This window comes from Ovis canadensis, chromosome 2, assembly GCF_042477335.2.
Source record: "Ovis canadensis isolate MfBH-ARS-UI-01 breed Bighorn chromosome 2, ARS-UI_OviCan_v2, whole genome shotgun sequence".
Lineage (NCBI taxonomy): Eukaryota > Metazoa > Chordata > Mammalia > Artiodactyla > Bovidae > Ovis > Ovis canadensis.
The window spans coordinates 74,027,272-74,043,179 of record NC_091246.1 but is presented as its reverse complement, the minus strand read 5'-3'; the positions used below and the strand labels follow the sequence as shown (position 1 = coordinate 74,043,179).

At 41.2% G+C, this 15,908-nt stretch overlaps 1 protein-coding gene across 2 annotated transcripts in view; it reads left to right on the top strand.

The window, feature by feature from the left end:
• Positions 1 to 12,316: 12,316 nt before the first annotated feature.
• PLGRKT (plasminogen receptor with a C-terminal lysine) overlaps positions 12,317 to 15,908 on the top strand; it is a 43,708-nt gene continuing 40,116 nt past the window's right edge. Inside the window, exon 1 of one of the 2 annotated variants that reach the window (XM_069576523.1) lies at positions 12,317 to 12,910. The gene's annotated coding sequence lies outside the window, so the exon portion shown is untranslated. The remainder of the gene's footprint in view (positions 12,911 to 15,908) is intronic. The other variant, XM_069576524.1, reaches the window with a different exon arrangement.

Here is a 15,908-nt window from a genome sequence, read left to right as displayed (position 1 = left end):
GAGACCCCATGACTGTAGCCCGCCAGGCTCCTCTGTCCATGGAATTTTCCAGGCAATTTTCTGAAGCTGTTGCCATTTCCTACTCCAGGGGACTCTTCCTGACCCAGGCATTGAACCTGCATCTCTGGCATCTCCTGCATTGGGAAGCAGATTCTTTACCACTGCACGTGACCTGGGAAGCCCTGGTTATATAACTGTTTAAAATACAGGGGCAATTAATATGTGTAGATGCCCTAGGGGTAGCAGCCGTCATCACCTGGCACCCATACTCATATGCTTCTCTTACTTAAAAATGACTGTTTTTGTCTCCTTCCTTCCTGTCCTGAATGGGAGAAGAGCTGGTCAGGTGAAGAGCTCTTGGCTCCAAAGGGTAGCTCCCAGATCGTGGATACTTTAGAAGAAAGACATGGCCTCCAACAATGTCCCTTATCCTCAAGGAATTCACAAACACAGATATAGATAATTATGACTCAGATAAGTGTAGTGGACAGTTGGGAACACTCTATGGTAAATAATTCCAAAGAATCTCGATAAATGAACAGAAGACTGCTAATAACAGAATCAACAATAGGGAAATACCCTTTCAGAGGATACTGGGAATATTTTATAGATTTAATATCTTCAGAAGTAAGTAGCCTAAGTGAATATTGAACAAATGAAAACGTCCCCTAGTGAGTCATTTCACTTGGTTTGAGGACATGATTTAGTTCAAACATCTCTGTGGAATTGCCTCTATATTATTTTATACTCATTCTTGATTTTAGTTCTAAAAGTCTAAAAGTCTTCAAAATCTTTACTTGAAAGGGGAAAACTGATTTTTGTTTTCTGGTATGAATAAATGGTTGTTATTCAAAGGCCGCATCCTTTGATAGTCACATCCAGGTTACTGGATCTAGAACATAATTAATCTGCCATTCATGATTATAGACTCAGCATAACAGAATGGGAAGTAGTCTTTTCCTTTTCCCCCACCCTATCCTGAAAGGATAGCAAGACCTTTCTATTCTTGGAGACAGAGACAGAGAGAGATGGGGGGTGGGGGCAGGGGTGGCGGTTCCAAACATAAACTAATAAACAGAAATTTCAGATACTGGAAAGTACTATGAAAAACAAAAAAATAAAGAAAATGAGGGGACAGTATGCTAGAATGCCTTGATGTGAGTCTCCTTTAGTGTAGTGGCCAGGGAAGACTCCTTGAAGAGGTGATATTTGAGAAATGAATTATGAAGACCAACATGAAATGACTTGCAGGAAGAACATTCCTGGTAGAATGGTCAAGATATGGAAAAACTGAAAAACCAAGGTTTTTCCATCTGTAGCAAAAAACTTGGCAAGTTCTTGGAATGAAGGTCACTGTGGCTGGAGTACAGAGTGAAGTGGGGCTGGTGATCAGATCATGAAGGGTTCTGAACACCAAAGGAGGAAGGTTGGATTCTAATTGCAATGGAAAGCCACTGGATAATTTAAAGCAGGAGGGTTACCTGATGGATATTCCAAAACCCATGCTGTGGTCTTAAGTATGGAGTACCGAGGGGCTAGCATGGAAGTTGGGAGACCTTAGGAGCTATTGCCATAGACTACATTCTAAATATAATTAATAGAACTTGTTGATGGATATTAGTGGTAAGAAAGAAAAGGGAATCAGGGATGATAGATATGATGTAATATGCTGTTCCAGAGTAGGATATTATACCCAGAGTTACAGGTTTTCAAATATTTGTGAGCTCTTTAAGGAAGTCTCAAAATGAAACACAAACTCTTCCATTAAATTATCACTGGAACCTGGTCATAACCTATCGAGAGACTCATAATTTTTTAAGAAGAAATTACAATCCCTTCCAGAAATGGAAAGTTGGTGGCAGTATGCTGAACTGGTCCAAGGCCTTGGTCCTGTTCATGGGACTTAATCAGGGTACAACATGACTGGTCTAGATCATTTTCTATCATAAGCTGAAGAAAATAACTGGGAACACTATGCCAGATATGAGTTATAGGTAGAGCATTCCTTTGACAAGTATGCAGAGGAAAAGTCTCAGAGGTTGAGAAAGACCATGAGCTAAGGCATTAGCATTAAGGTGTGCATGCGTGTCTGTGTGTGCATGTGTGTGTGCTCTTTAGGGATGAACTGCTTTACTTCCTACAGAATATGGCAGTGTGGAAAGTAAGGGGAAAGCATAGGTTTCATACATGCTTGTGGAAGAACAAGCCAACTAGAAACATGTGAAATATGTTAGATAGCATATTCAAAAGCAGAGACATTACTTTGCCAACAAAGGTCCATCTAGTCAAGGCTTTGTTTTTCCCAGTGGTCATGTATGGATGTGAGAGTTGGACTGTGAAGAAAGCTGAGCGCTGAAGAACTGATGCTTTTGAACTGTGGTGTTGGAGAAGACTCTTGAGAGTCCCTTGGACTGCAAGCAGATCCAACCAGTCCATTCTAAAGGAGATCAGCCCTGGGTGTTCTTTGGAAGGACTGATGCTAAAGCTGAAACTCCAATACTTTGGCCACCTCATATGAAGAGTTGACCCATTGGAAAAGACTCTGATGCTGAGAGGGATTGGGGGCAGGAGGAGAAGGGGATGACAGAGGATGAGATGGCTGGATGGCATCACTGACTTGATGGACATGAGTGATGGACAGGGAGGCCTGGTGTGCTGTGATTCATGGGGTCGCAAAGAGTCGGACACGACTGAGTGACTGAACTGAACTGAACAGACATTTTACAACCCCACGCAGAGGCCCCTGACTCAGAAACTCTCGCTAATTTTGTGTTCATCAGAGTTGACAAAGCCAAAAGAGAAGACCATAGCAGCATTTTAAGAGTAAGATAGGATAGTGACACTCTGATCTCAAACACTGAGGTAGACTTGGAAAGTCAGAAGCAACATGGGCATACTTCTACCCTTTGAAGTCCCGCTCTCTCAAGGCAAGGCCCCAGTGGATAAAGATAAGCAGTTTATCCACAAACCCAGTGAGGCCTTGTGAGGTGTGAGTTGGAAAAGGTGGTTTTAGTTTGCAGCTGGTACAGTAGGGTTGATATCAAGCAAAATTATTGGGTATCCTTACTCTGTATGTCACAGACTCCAACAGTTATGAAGATAACCCTCATTTGCTATGTTTTGATAAGAGGATAATTAATGCCTGCTGTAACCACAAAAAAAATTAACCCAGTGAACTCATCAGTTTTCATATGTTCTTGGAGGTCCTAAGAAGAAGATGAGGGAGTTGGCATGGGGAAAATAAAGTCTAATATTGACATGCTGCTCCCAGGTCTGCTTGGAAGAAGTTTAATAGACACTGTTTAGCATTTCCAGGGATCCTTGCCACAGAAAAAAGAGAGAAAGAATAAAGAATGAAACCTGGGAATGGTTTTTTGATGTCTCTGGATGGCCCAAACAGATGTTGTGTCCCTCTTGTGAAGAGCTGCAAAAGAGAAGGAATATATAATAAGGCAGACCATTTTATTCATCAAATTTCAGGGAATGTTTTCAATTTTTTAAAAAAGGGGGTGGGGGTAGGAGAAATTCCAGGTAGGAGACCAGGCTGAATTTCTCAGAGGTACAGGAGCTGAGAGTCAGTAGCAAGGAACAGGGTTATGTGAGTGGCATAGGCTGTAGGGGAAGGAAGTTATCAGGGATTTAACTACTTCCATAACAGTGATATGGAAACCCCATGTTTGAGAAGTAGGAAAAATATAAGCAGCTACTGTTAGTGGAAAAATACTTGGAAAGAAAGCAATATGTAGAGAAGATTTTAGGAATTCCCTGTTAAATACGCTGTGCAGATCATTTCCAGGGACTGCTTAAGAAAGTTTATGTACTATTCTTAAATGCTTTAGCAGTCTGTTGCTGTTTTCTTAGAATGCTATTACATGCTTGGAGTGAACCATGTGAAGCCTCAGTTTTATTCAGGTTACACTCAAATATAACTCCTCACTGCTCGAAAAAGCTTTACTTGACTTGGCTGAATTACTGTTGTCTCTAATTATCCCATTTCAATGGCAAACCTCAACAAATGATTTCTTCATCACTTTTTCAACTATCAAGTTAACAAAACAAAATGTAATAATTATAATAAATATTAAAAGTTAACAGTAATAGTAAAACATGTATCATTTTTTAATATGTCAGACACCATGTCTTGGTGATTCAGTGCACTGCTGTTGCTGTTTAGTCGCTCAGTCATCTCTGACTCTTTGTGACTCCATAGACTGCAGTCTGCCATGTTCCTCTGTCCTTGGGATTTCTCAGGCAAGAATACTGGAGTGAGTTATCACTTCCTTCTCCAGAGGAATCTTCCCAACCTAGGGTTCAAACCTGCATTTCCCGCTGGGTATGCAGATTTTTTACCACTGAGTCACCTGGGAAGCCCTCACCATTAGCTAGCTTTAATTTTACAACAATCCTATAAAACAGATACTATCATTGCCACTATTTTAGAGATGTGAATACTGAGGCACAAAACTTACGTAACTTATCTAATCTTACATAACTAGGAAGTGGTACAAATGAGATTCAAACCCAGGTACTCTGGTTTCAGCGTTCAGCTCAGTTCAGTTGCTCAGCTGTGTCTGACTCGTTGTGACCCCACGAACTGCAGCATGCCAGGCCTCCTTATCCATCACCAACTCCCGGAGTTTACCCAAACTCATGTCCATTGAGTCAGTGACGCCAATCAACCATCTCATCCTCTGTCGTTCCCTTCTCTTTCCCAGCATTAAGGTCTTTTCAAATGAGTCAGCTCTTTGCATCAGGTGGCCAAAGTATCAGAGTTTCAGCTTCAACATCAGACCTTCCAGTAAACACCCAGGACTGATCTCCTTTAGGATGGACTGGTTGGATCTCCTTGCAGTCCAAGGGACTCTCAAGGGTCTTCTCCAACACCACAGTTCAAAAGCATCAATTCTTCAATGCTCAGCTTTCTTCACAGTCCAACTATCACACATCCATACATGACTACTGGAAAAACCATAGCCTTGACTAGATGGACCTTTGTGGACAAAGTAATGTCTCTGCTTTTTAATACACTGTCTATGTTGGTCATAACTTTCCTTCCAAGGAGTAAGTGTCTTTTAATTTCATGGCTGCAATCACCATCTGTAGTGATTTTGGAGCCCCCCAAAATAAAGTCAGCCACTGTTTCCACTGTTTCCCCCTCTATTTGCCATGAAGTGATGGGCCCGGATGCCATGATCTTAGTTTTCTGAACGTTGAGCCTTAAGCCAACTTTTTCACTCTCCTCTTTCACTTTCATCAAGAGGCTCTTCAGTTCTTCACTTTCTGCTATAAAGGTGGTATCATCTGCATATCTGAGGTTATTGATATTTCTCCTGGCAACCTTGATTACAGCTTGTGCTTCTTCCAGCCCAGTGTTTCTCATGATGTACTCTGCATAGAAGTTAAACAAGCAGGGTGACAATATACAGCCTTGAGGTACTCCTTTTCCTATTTGGAACCAGTCTGTTGTTCCATGTCCAGTTCTAACTGTTGCTTCCTGACCTGTATACAGATTTCTCAAGAGGCAGGTCAGGTGGTCTGGTATTCCCATCTCTTTCAGAATTTTCCACAGTTTATTGTGATCCACACAGTCAAAGGCTTTGGCATAGTCAATAAAGCAGATATAGATGTTTTTCTGGAACCCTCTTGCTTTTTTGATGATCTAATAGATGTTGGCAGTTTGATCTCTGGTTCCTCTGCCTTTTCTAAAACCAGCTTGAACATCTGGAAGTACATGGTTCACATACTGCTGAAGCTTGGCTTGGAGAATTTTGATCATTACTTTACTAGCATGTGAGATGAGTGCAACTGTGTGGTAGTTTGAGCATTCTTTGGCATTGCCTTTCTTTGGGATTGGAATGAAAACTGACATTTTCCAGTCCTGTGGCCACAGCTGAGTTTTCCAAATTTGCTGGCATATTGAGTGCAGCACTTTCATAGCATCATCTTTTAGGATTTGAAACAGGTCAACTGGAATTCCATCACCTCCACTAGCTTTGTTCATAGCGATGCTTCCTAACGACTTCACATTCCAGGATGTCTGACTCTAGTTGAGTGATCACACCGTCGTGATTATCTGGGTCATGAAGACCTTTTTTTGTACAGTTCTTCTGTGTATTCTTGCCACCTCTTCTTAATATCTTCTGCTTCTGTTAGGTCCATACCATTTCTGTCCTTTATTGAGCCCATCTTTGCATGAAATGTTCCCTTGGTATCTCTAATTTTCTTGAAGAGATCTCTAGTCTTTCCCATTCTACTGTTTTCCTCTATTTCTTTGCACTGATCACCAGGAAGGCTTTCTTACCTCTCCTTGCTGTTCTTTGGAACTCTGCATTCTGATGCTTATATCTTTCCTTTTCTCCTTTGCTTTTCACTTCTCTTCCTTTCATAGCTATTTGTAAGGCCTCCTCAGACAGCCATTTTGCTTTTTTGCATTTCTTCTTCTTGGGGATGTTCTTCATCCCTGTCTCCTGTACAGTGTCACGAACCTCCGTCCATAGTTCATCAGGCACTCTGTCTATCAGATCTAGGCTCTTAGCCCTATTTCTCACTTCTACTGTATAATCATAAGGGATTTGATTTAGGTCATACCTGAATGGTCTAGTGGTTTTCCCTACTTTCTTCAACTTCAGTCTGAATTTGGCTATAAGGAGTTCATGATCTGCGACACAGTCAGCTCCCATTCATATTTCTGCTGACTGTATAGAGCTTCTCCATCTTTGGCTGCAAAGAATATAATCAATCTGATTTTAGTATTGACCATCTGGTGGTGTCCATGTGTAGAGTCTTCTCTTGTGTTGTTGTAAGAGGGTGTTTGCTACGACCAGTATGTTCTCTTGGCAAAACCCTATTAGCATTTGCCCTCATTCATTTCGTACTCCAAGGCCAAATTCTCCTGTTACTCCAGGTGTTTCTTGACTTCCTGCTTTTGCATTCCAGTCCCCTATAATGAAAAGGGCATCTTTTTTGGGTGTTAGTTCCAAAAGGTCTTGTAGGTCTTCACAGAACCGTTCAACTTCAGCTTCTTCAGCATTACTGATCGGGGCATAGACTTGGATTTCCATGATATTGAATGGTTTGCCTTGGAAATGAATAGAGATCATTCTGTTGTTTTTGAGATTGCATCCAAGTACTGCATTTCTTTTGTTGACTATGATGGCTACTCCATTTTTTCTAAGAGAGTCCTGCCCATAGTAGTAGATATAATGGTCATCTGAGTTAAATTCACCCATTCCAGTCCATTTTAGTTTGCTGATTCTTAGAATGTTGATGTTCACTCTTGCCATCTCCTATTTGACCACTTCCAATTTGCCTTGATACATGGACCTAACATTCCAGATTCCTATGCAATATTGCTCTTTATAGCATCGGACCTTGTTTCTATCACCCATCACATGTCCATACAAGTGAGCCATGAAATTAGTATTCTTATTCACTGCTGATGAAAACACAGGTACAATAACTGGTATGAAATGTTCATCTCAGCACTGTCCATAATAGCAAAAACATAGGAACAATCCAAATGTTCATAAATTTTGAATGGATAAACAAAATTTGGTACATCCATGCAATGAAATATTATTCCACCATTAAAAGGAACAAAATGCTGATAGATGTTACAACTTGGATGTACCCTGAAAACAGTATGCTATTTTAAAGAAAAGACTTATGCTGTGTGAAAGAAGTCACATACAAAAGACCATACATTGTATGATTCTCTTCATATAAAATGTCTAGAATAGGCAAATCTATTGAGACAGACAGGAGGAAAAGGGGGTTAACAGAAGAGGGCGACAGAGGATGAGGTGGTTGGATGGCATCATCGACTCAATAGACATGAGTTTGAGCAAACTCCAGGAGACAGTGAAGGAAAGAGAAGCCTGGGATGCTGGAGTCCATGGGGTTTCAAAGAGTTGGACGTGACTGAGTAACTGAACAACAGAACTGAGACTGAAAGAGATTAAGATATGCCAGGGGCCAGAGGGGAAGTGACACAATGAGGAGTGACTGCAAATGGGTATGGGGTTTCTTTGGGGGGTGATGAAAATGTTATAGAATTAGATAGAGGTAATAGTTGAACAACATTTTGAATAAACTAAAAGCTACTAAACTGCATAATCTTAAATGGTAAATTTTATGATATGTGAATTATATCTCAATCTAAAGTTTTCTAGGCAGGGAGACAATAAGTCTGCTGTTGTCATTATATTACAGGGCCACATGATGTCACTAGAAGAATGGACAAAGTCCAAAGTAGGCTGCACAAAGCTCAGTGATGCTCTGCTGGTTCAGATTGTGCCCAGTCTACATTTGAATCAACAGGGTGCCCCATGAATGAAGTCTAAGGTTAAAATTCAGACTCTGTTCCAGAATACAGACAACACCATTCCAGAATAGCTTAATACTGAAGAGTTTCTATCCTTAGCTCCATACTCTCCTTCACAGACTGAAGTTCTTGGCTAAACTTAGTTCCCATTGTAATGGAGAAAGAAATTCATACTCCTTTAGAAAGCATCTCTTTAAAAGGAAATACATCTGAGTACACCCTGAACTTTCAAAAACTTTGTTTGATCTACAATTCTGTGCCAGCTTCAGGTGCACAGCAAAGTGAATCAGCTACACATACACACATGCACACTCTCCCTTAGATTTTCCTCCCGCATAAGCCACCATGGAACACTAAATAGAGTTCCCTGTGCCACACAGTAGGTCCTTGTCAGCTGGTCCTCATTCCATACATAGTAGTATTGAATATGTCAATCCCAATTCTCCAATTAAAAACTTTAAAAAACTAATTTATGGATATACAGGGAAATATTGAGTACTTTTATTGTCCTGAGGTAGGGGGTTTTTCAGTGAGTTATGGATTTTATGCACTTTATGTCAATTCTTTCTAAAATATGTATACTATTTAATTCAGTACTTCCAATCAAAATATTTAAAAGCTATATACATATACACACATATATATATGAAGGTGATTATCATGATGTTATTTTTTAAGGCTCTGGGAAGTGACTTAATTCTATTTTATAAAGTTTTACATTGGAGCATAGTTGATTAACAATGATGTCACTGACAGAAGCAAAAAAATCAGAAATATCCAAAGATGAAAATTGTACATACTTGCTTAAAATCTTATATATGTTAAAAATGGTATATATGAATGTCATTTAATAACATGAAAATTCTTATGCTATAATGTAAACTGATTTTTAAAAGTACCTGTCTGTATGTGTGCATAGAGCATATATACATACTTTCACAAATTCATAAAATTGGAAATAATGTACACACTAGTTAAGGTTATATGTCATTTGGTATTGAAATAATTTTCCTTTAATCTTTTCATCCCACATTCTATGTCTTCAATATCTATGCCAATATTTCTCTCAATTCCCAGAATAGATATTCTTATGGTCACTTTTTTCACTTATATTTCAAAATACATACAAGAATATTTATAATGTATGTGTATAAAGTGTATCCATTGGGTTTCCATCGGGAATTGGAATTCTACTCAGTTAGTTTGACTGAAGAGATCTTAAACGGTAAATAGAAGGCAATTAAAGGGAGTAGGATTAAGAGAACCATCCAGTTCAGGCATCTCAACTACCAATTTGGGGTGATGAACCATCAGGTTGACAGTAATAGCAATGGCAAGAAACCCATACTATCTCTAGGCCGAAAAGTAAGGGAAGAGAGCATTCCCAGAGCTCTGTGACCTCAAGCCACAGAGGAGGGGCTGCTGATTAAGAGCTTCAGTGGTGAAAAGACACTACCACTGCCAGATCCTAAAACAGAGAAAGAATGCATAAAATGTACCCTATTTCTCTTTCCTCCTGCCTCCTGTCTCCTGTGGATGCCTCCATAATCCAAAACCAAATATAAGTCAGCTGAGAAGAGCCCAGGTGATGTTTTCCAAAGAGGTCAGCTTCTGGGGTATAGAATAAGGCAGGCAAGAGAGGAGAACAGGTATGAAGGGAGGCAAACAGAAGACCCAGATAGTTTACCTGTTTTGCCACCCAAGATTTATTTTTCCCCTTTGTTCAGATGGAGAGAAACTCATTCCCTAAACATGAGAATCAGAGAGTCCTATTAACTACTGTGTTGCTTTGAAGTGATGTCAATACTCTGACCTAGAAACTAAATTATAATGTTTGTCTCCATCACTACTGTTCATACAAGGAAACAGAGAAAGCAAGGGCATGGAATAAATAATCAATTAACATTTTATATACAGAGCTGAGCCTCCCAGGTGGCTCAGATGGTAAAGAATCTGCCTGCAATGCAAGAGACCCAGGTTTGGTCCAATAATCCCTGCCTCTATAGCTTATTGCTAGGTTAAAAAAGATAAATTGATAATCATAATTTCCTACTTCATTCACTTATGTTTTTCCTGCCCTATACAGTATCTTAGTAGATTGTGATTTTTTTTTTTTAACCTGGTGCAGTGATACAACACTTCAGTTCCTCCATGGGCTGAAATTGAAGTGCTCCCAACATTATCAGGTTACTGTAGTTATCTTATGATCATTATTGCACATGGGAGTATTAAGATGTGCCCAGTTAATCCTTGGGTGTCATGCACATTTCTCCTTGCTCTCATTGTATAGCTGTAACCCAGTTTCCTCATGGAATTCCAGTTCCATGAGGAACCAAAATGAACAGAGGGCAGTTTCAGCTTCCAATTCAGTGGTAATTGAATTGGCTGGGTCCTCTAGTGGAAGCATTTCTTCCTTTTGAACTAGGACTTCAAAATATGATAAACCCAAGGTTGTAGAAATGGTATGCTGGATTTTTGGACATTTTGTCAGAGGTCTTCGTGCCTAGCAAGCTGACCTCTATAGGCTACATAGACCTGGCCTCCTTCATCTTCAGGCTTTCTAGTGGATCCAGAAATCCACCAGATTTTTCTGATGAAAGATTTCAGCAGGATATCAGAACATAGAAGGACAGGGGATGTGTCTTTCTTTTCTACTCTGTCCCCATTTGGAGTTGAGGTGCTCACAGTGGCTGCAGCCATTGAATCTTACCCTGTTGGGCCAAAGGTCAGCATCTACTGCTTTCCTCTACTGAACAACATAGCTCCTGTCGGGTAGCCCTCTCATACAGGTACAGCTATGGCTCTCACCTGGTTTTAGTAACTTCTCCCTTCCATCCGTCTCTTCTGTGGAGGTTCTGCGGGGCAAGGCCCAGTCCTTGTTGCCATCTCGGGGGACTTCAGAGTTAGTAACAGGTTCCCACTGTTGTTGTTTACTACTGTTAACTTAATGCTGTGTGCTAGACATGGTGCTAAGTGCCTGAATATAGAATTATCTCATTTAGTCTTCATAATCCAATAAATTAGATGGCTTTAGACCTATTGCAGAGATGATAAAATTAAGTTTTGCAGAGGATGAAGAGCGACAGTGATGGAGTTGGAGATCAAATCAAATGTAGGTGTGCTTATGGCAGAATCTGTGCACTCAGATACTATCGCTATCAGTTGTTATCCTATCTTAAAGGGCCAAAATTCCAAATGGCTTTGCTCTTGTGGTTCCCAGGTCACTCTGGCAGGTCAGTGAGGTGTGCTCACATACAGAGCCTGGGAAGGTTAGACGCCTTCTCCACTGATGTGATGGCAGCCATGCCTAAGGGCAGGAACTTTTCTCATAGACCTTCTTAAAGGCCAGAGCCTGGTGAAGTCCATGCTATTTTTCCAAATTATTTAATAACAAAGAACAGAATGCCAACAGCTCCTCAAGTATTCTCTCAATGAAGCTGGGAAAGAGGGTGGCTTACTCAAGACAGAAATCAATGGTGGGGATGAGAAGAAATGAATATCTCTCAGAGCATAAGTTGAGAAAGATGGCTGTTAAAAAAATTTTTTTTTTTTTTGGTTTGGTAACTCTGGTCAAGTCTTCTCTGTTTCTTTTCATGTCCTAACCTTTCCCCTGCTTTGATGGTGGGCAATTTAACAGCCAGAGGAGGCTGAGGCTCTAACGAATTAAATAAACTATGTCAGTGTTGAGATTCAAACAGGGGTGGGGGGAGAGTCCATCCTCAACATAAACCTAATCTATAAGGAGAAAAGCCCTTACAAATATTTATAACTATGGATTATATGTTCAAGTGACAACTTCTCGAAAGATACATTTTCTTCTAGAAATAGACCTTACAAATGGTGGTTGACATCATATGGAGAGTACTGTGAGATGGCTCATTAAGCTGTATGGAGGTTTTAGTTCTACAAGGGAGCATGATTGCTCAGGTTCCTCATGGGTAACTGACAAACCTCAGTGAGGCCTTTAAGTGAGATTTCCATACTGCTTCCTCTGCCCACTTCCCTCAAAATCTGAGTCGCTGTATTTTGAATTTGCCTCTTTGACCTGCCCCTCCCACGGCCTGTCGGCAAGAAAACACCAGGCCGCCTTGGTCAGGGGCGCGGGCCCTTTAAGGAAGCCAAGAGCTGCGCTGTTTGGCTGCCGCGGGCAGCCAGTCCGGAGGTTCTGCGGGGCGAGGCCCGGTCCTCGTCTCCGCCTCGGGGAGCTTCAGGCCTGGAGGCCTTGGCTGTGATCAGTGTCTCCCGCACCTCCACGGTCCAGTGAGTGAGCGCCGGCTGGGTGGGCCAGGCCGGCCGCAGGCTGTTGGGGGAAGGGCGGGTCCTGGCGGCAGCGTCTGCCGGCGCCGAGCTCCGGGTCTTCGGGCTTGCTGGGCTGCTCGGGGTGCCCTTTCCTTGTGAGCGCCCTTGGCTCTCCCGCTTCTAGTGCCAACCTGTATCGCCAACCTTGTTTCGGAGGAGCCGGTTCTCCTCTCAAAGAGTCCAGGCCGCTCCCATATCGTAATTAAATTGGGGGAAGTGGGCAAAGCGTTGTCAACGGAAATCAGCATAACCTTGCAGGAATTCCCAACTGCTGTAATTCACTCCAAGGTAAGCGGGTGGAATTTTAAATTAGGGAAAAATCTCCCGGAAACTGTAGGTTCCGGGCTGGAATTTACAGGGGAAATGGGCTAGTTTGAATGGAACCCAAAGACGTATTGATATGATTGTAATCATGCAACCAGTCATATATATAGGTAGTTAATGCGTCATTCGATCAGGAAATGAGTCACTGGAGAAACTTGGATAACAGAAGTTATAGGTCATGGAATTATTCTTTTTTTTTTTTAAGTAAAATCAAATACCAGTTCTTACATGTGACCTGAGGCGGACAGCCCCAACACTTCCTCCTCAGAAATACCCCTACCTGTTGTAATGTGTAGCACAGCTGAGGCAAGGCTGGCACAAAGAGCCCTTTATGAGATCTCAGGAGTAAATGAAGGAAAAATGAAGGCAGAAGGGACCCAAATCAGAATTCTTAGCCTTCTGAAACACACTGGTGTCAAAGTTGTAAGTAGCAAGGTATTTGTCACCAATGACAAAGTATTGGCATTTTTTAAAGACTTGCCTTATACAGTTGAGTGAATTCAAAATTATTCCTACTGCAAGGTCACTCTAATTTTCTGACACAATGAGTGAGTGAGTCAAAGTCACTCAGTAGTGTCCGACTCTTTTCGACTTCATGAACTGTACATTCTATGGAATTCTCCAGGCCAGAATACTGGAGTGGGTAACCTTTCCCTTCTCCAGGGGATCTTCCCAACCCAGGGATCAAACCCAGGTCTCCCACATTGCAAGCAGATTCTTTACACAGCTGAGCCACAAGGGAAGCCCTCTGATATAATAAATTCCCTACATATGAACCTTTAAGTTGGTAACTTTCAAAGATGTGAATGGTATGCTTGCATCATTAATCATGTAAGTTAGTTCATGTATCTGCCATACATTGTCACGTGTGTACATCCTCTACAAGTAGTTGTGCTTTTGTGTACTTACTGTACAGTACTTTATAGAATACAGGAGTATAGTATCTTTTTTCAAACCCCAGATGTCCGGAAGCAAGCATTACAGAAGCAGTAATATAGCTAGCTGGTACTGTTACCAGCCTCTGTATGTCAGCTGCTGTACTACACTACTATCCTTTTCAAGGTACTGTACTATAAGATTAAAAAAGGTTTATTTTTGGTTTGTTTTTCATGTATTTTATTTAAACCTGGAATCAGTTCAGTTCAGTCACTCTGTCGTGTCCAACTCTTTTCGACCCCGTGGACTGCAGCACGCCAGGCTTCCCTGTCCATCGCCAGCTCCCAGAGCTTACTCACACTCATGTCCATAGAGCTGGTGATGTCATCCAACCATCTCATCCTCTATTGTCCCCCTCTCCTCCTGCCTTCAATCTTGCCCAGCATCAGGGGCTTTTCAAGTGAGTCATTTCTCATTAGGTGGCCAAAGTATTGCAGTTTCAGCTTCAGCATCAGTCTTTCCAATGAATATTCAGGACTGGTTTCCTTTAGGATAGACTGGTTGGATCTCCTTGCAGTCCAAGGGACTCTCAAGAGTCTTCTCCAACGCCACAGTTCAAAAGCATCAATTCTTCAGTGCTCAGCTTTCTTTATAGTCCAACTCTTACATCCATACATGACTACTGGAAAAACCATAGCTTTGACTGGACAGACCTTTGTTGGCAAAGTAATGTCTCTGCTTTTTAATATGATGTCTAGGTTGGTCATAGCTTTTCTTCCAAGGAGCAAGTGTCTTTTAATTTCATGGCTGAAGTCACCATCTGCAGTGATTTTGGAGCCCCCCAAAATAAAAGTCTCTCACTGTTTTCATTGTTTCCCCATCTATTTGCTATGAAGGGATAGGACCAGATGCCATGATCTTAGTTTTCTGAATGTTGAGTTTTAAGCTGAATTTTTCACTCTCTTTCACTTTCATCAAGAAGCTCTTCAGTTCTTCTTCACTTTCTGCCGTAAGAGTGATGTCATCGGCATATCTGAAGTTATTGATATTTCTCCCAGCAATCTTGATTCTAGCTTGTGCTTCATCCGGCTCAGATGTAAATTCACATGATGTACTCTGCATATAAGTTAAATAAGCAGGGTGACAATATACAGCCTTGATGTACTCCTTTCCTGATTTGGAACTAGTCTGTTGTTCCATGTCCGGTTCGAACTGTTGATTCTTGACCTGCATACAGACTTCTCAGGAGGCAGGTCAGGTACTCTGGTATTCCCATCTCTTGAAGAATTTTCCACAGTTGATTGTGATCCACAGAGTCAAAGGCTTTGGCATAGACAATAAGGAAGAAATAGATGTTTTTCTGGAACTCTCTTGCCTTTTTGATGATCGGTGGATGTTGGTAATTTGATCTCTGGTTCCTCTGACTTTTCTGTCTTGAACATCTGGAAGTTTGCAGTTCACGTACTATTGAAGCATGGCTTGGTGTTATGAGCATTACTTTGCTAGCATGTGAGATGAGTGCAATTGTGCGGTAGTTCAAACATTCTTTGGCTTTGCTTTTCTTTGGGATTGGAATGAAAACTGAGCTTTTTCAGTCCTGTGGCCACTGCTGAGTTTTCCAAATTTGCTGACATATTGAGTGCAGCACTTTAACAGCATCATCTTTTAGGATTTGAAAGAGCTCAACTGGAATTCCATCACCTCCACTAGCTTTGTTCATAGTGATGCTTTCTAAGGCCCACTTAACTTCACATTCCAGGATGTCTGGCTCTAGATGAGTGAGCACACCATCATGGTTATCTGGGTCATGAAGATCATTTCTGTATAGTTCTTCTGTGTATTGTTGCCACCCTTCTTAACATCTTCTGCTTCTGTTAGGTCCGTACCATTTCTGTCCTTTATTGTGCCCATCTTTGCATGAAATATTCCCTTGGTATCTCTCATTTTCTTGAAGAGAGCTCTAGTCTTTCCCATTCTATTATTTTCCTTTATTTCTTTGCATTGATCACTGAGGAAGGCTTTCTTATCTCTCCTTGCTATTCTTTGGAACTCTGCATTCAAATGGGTATGTCTTTTCCTTTTCTCC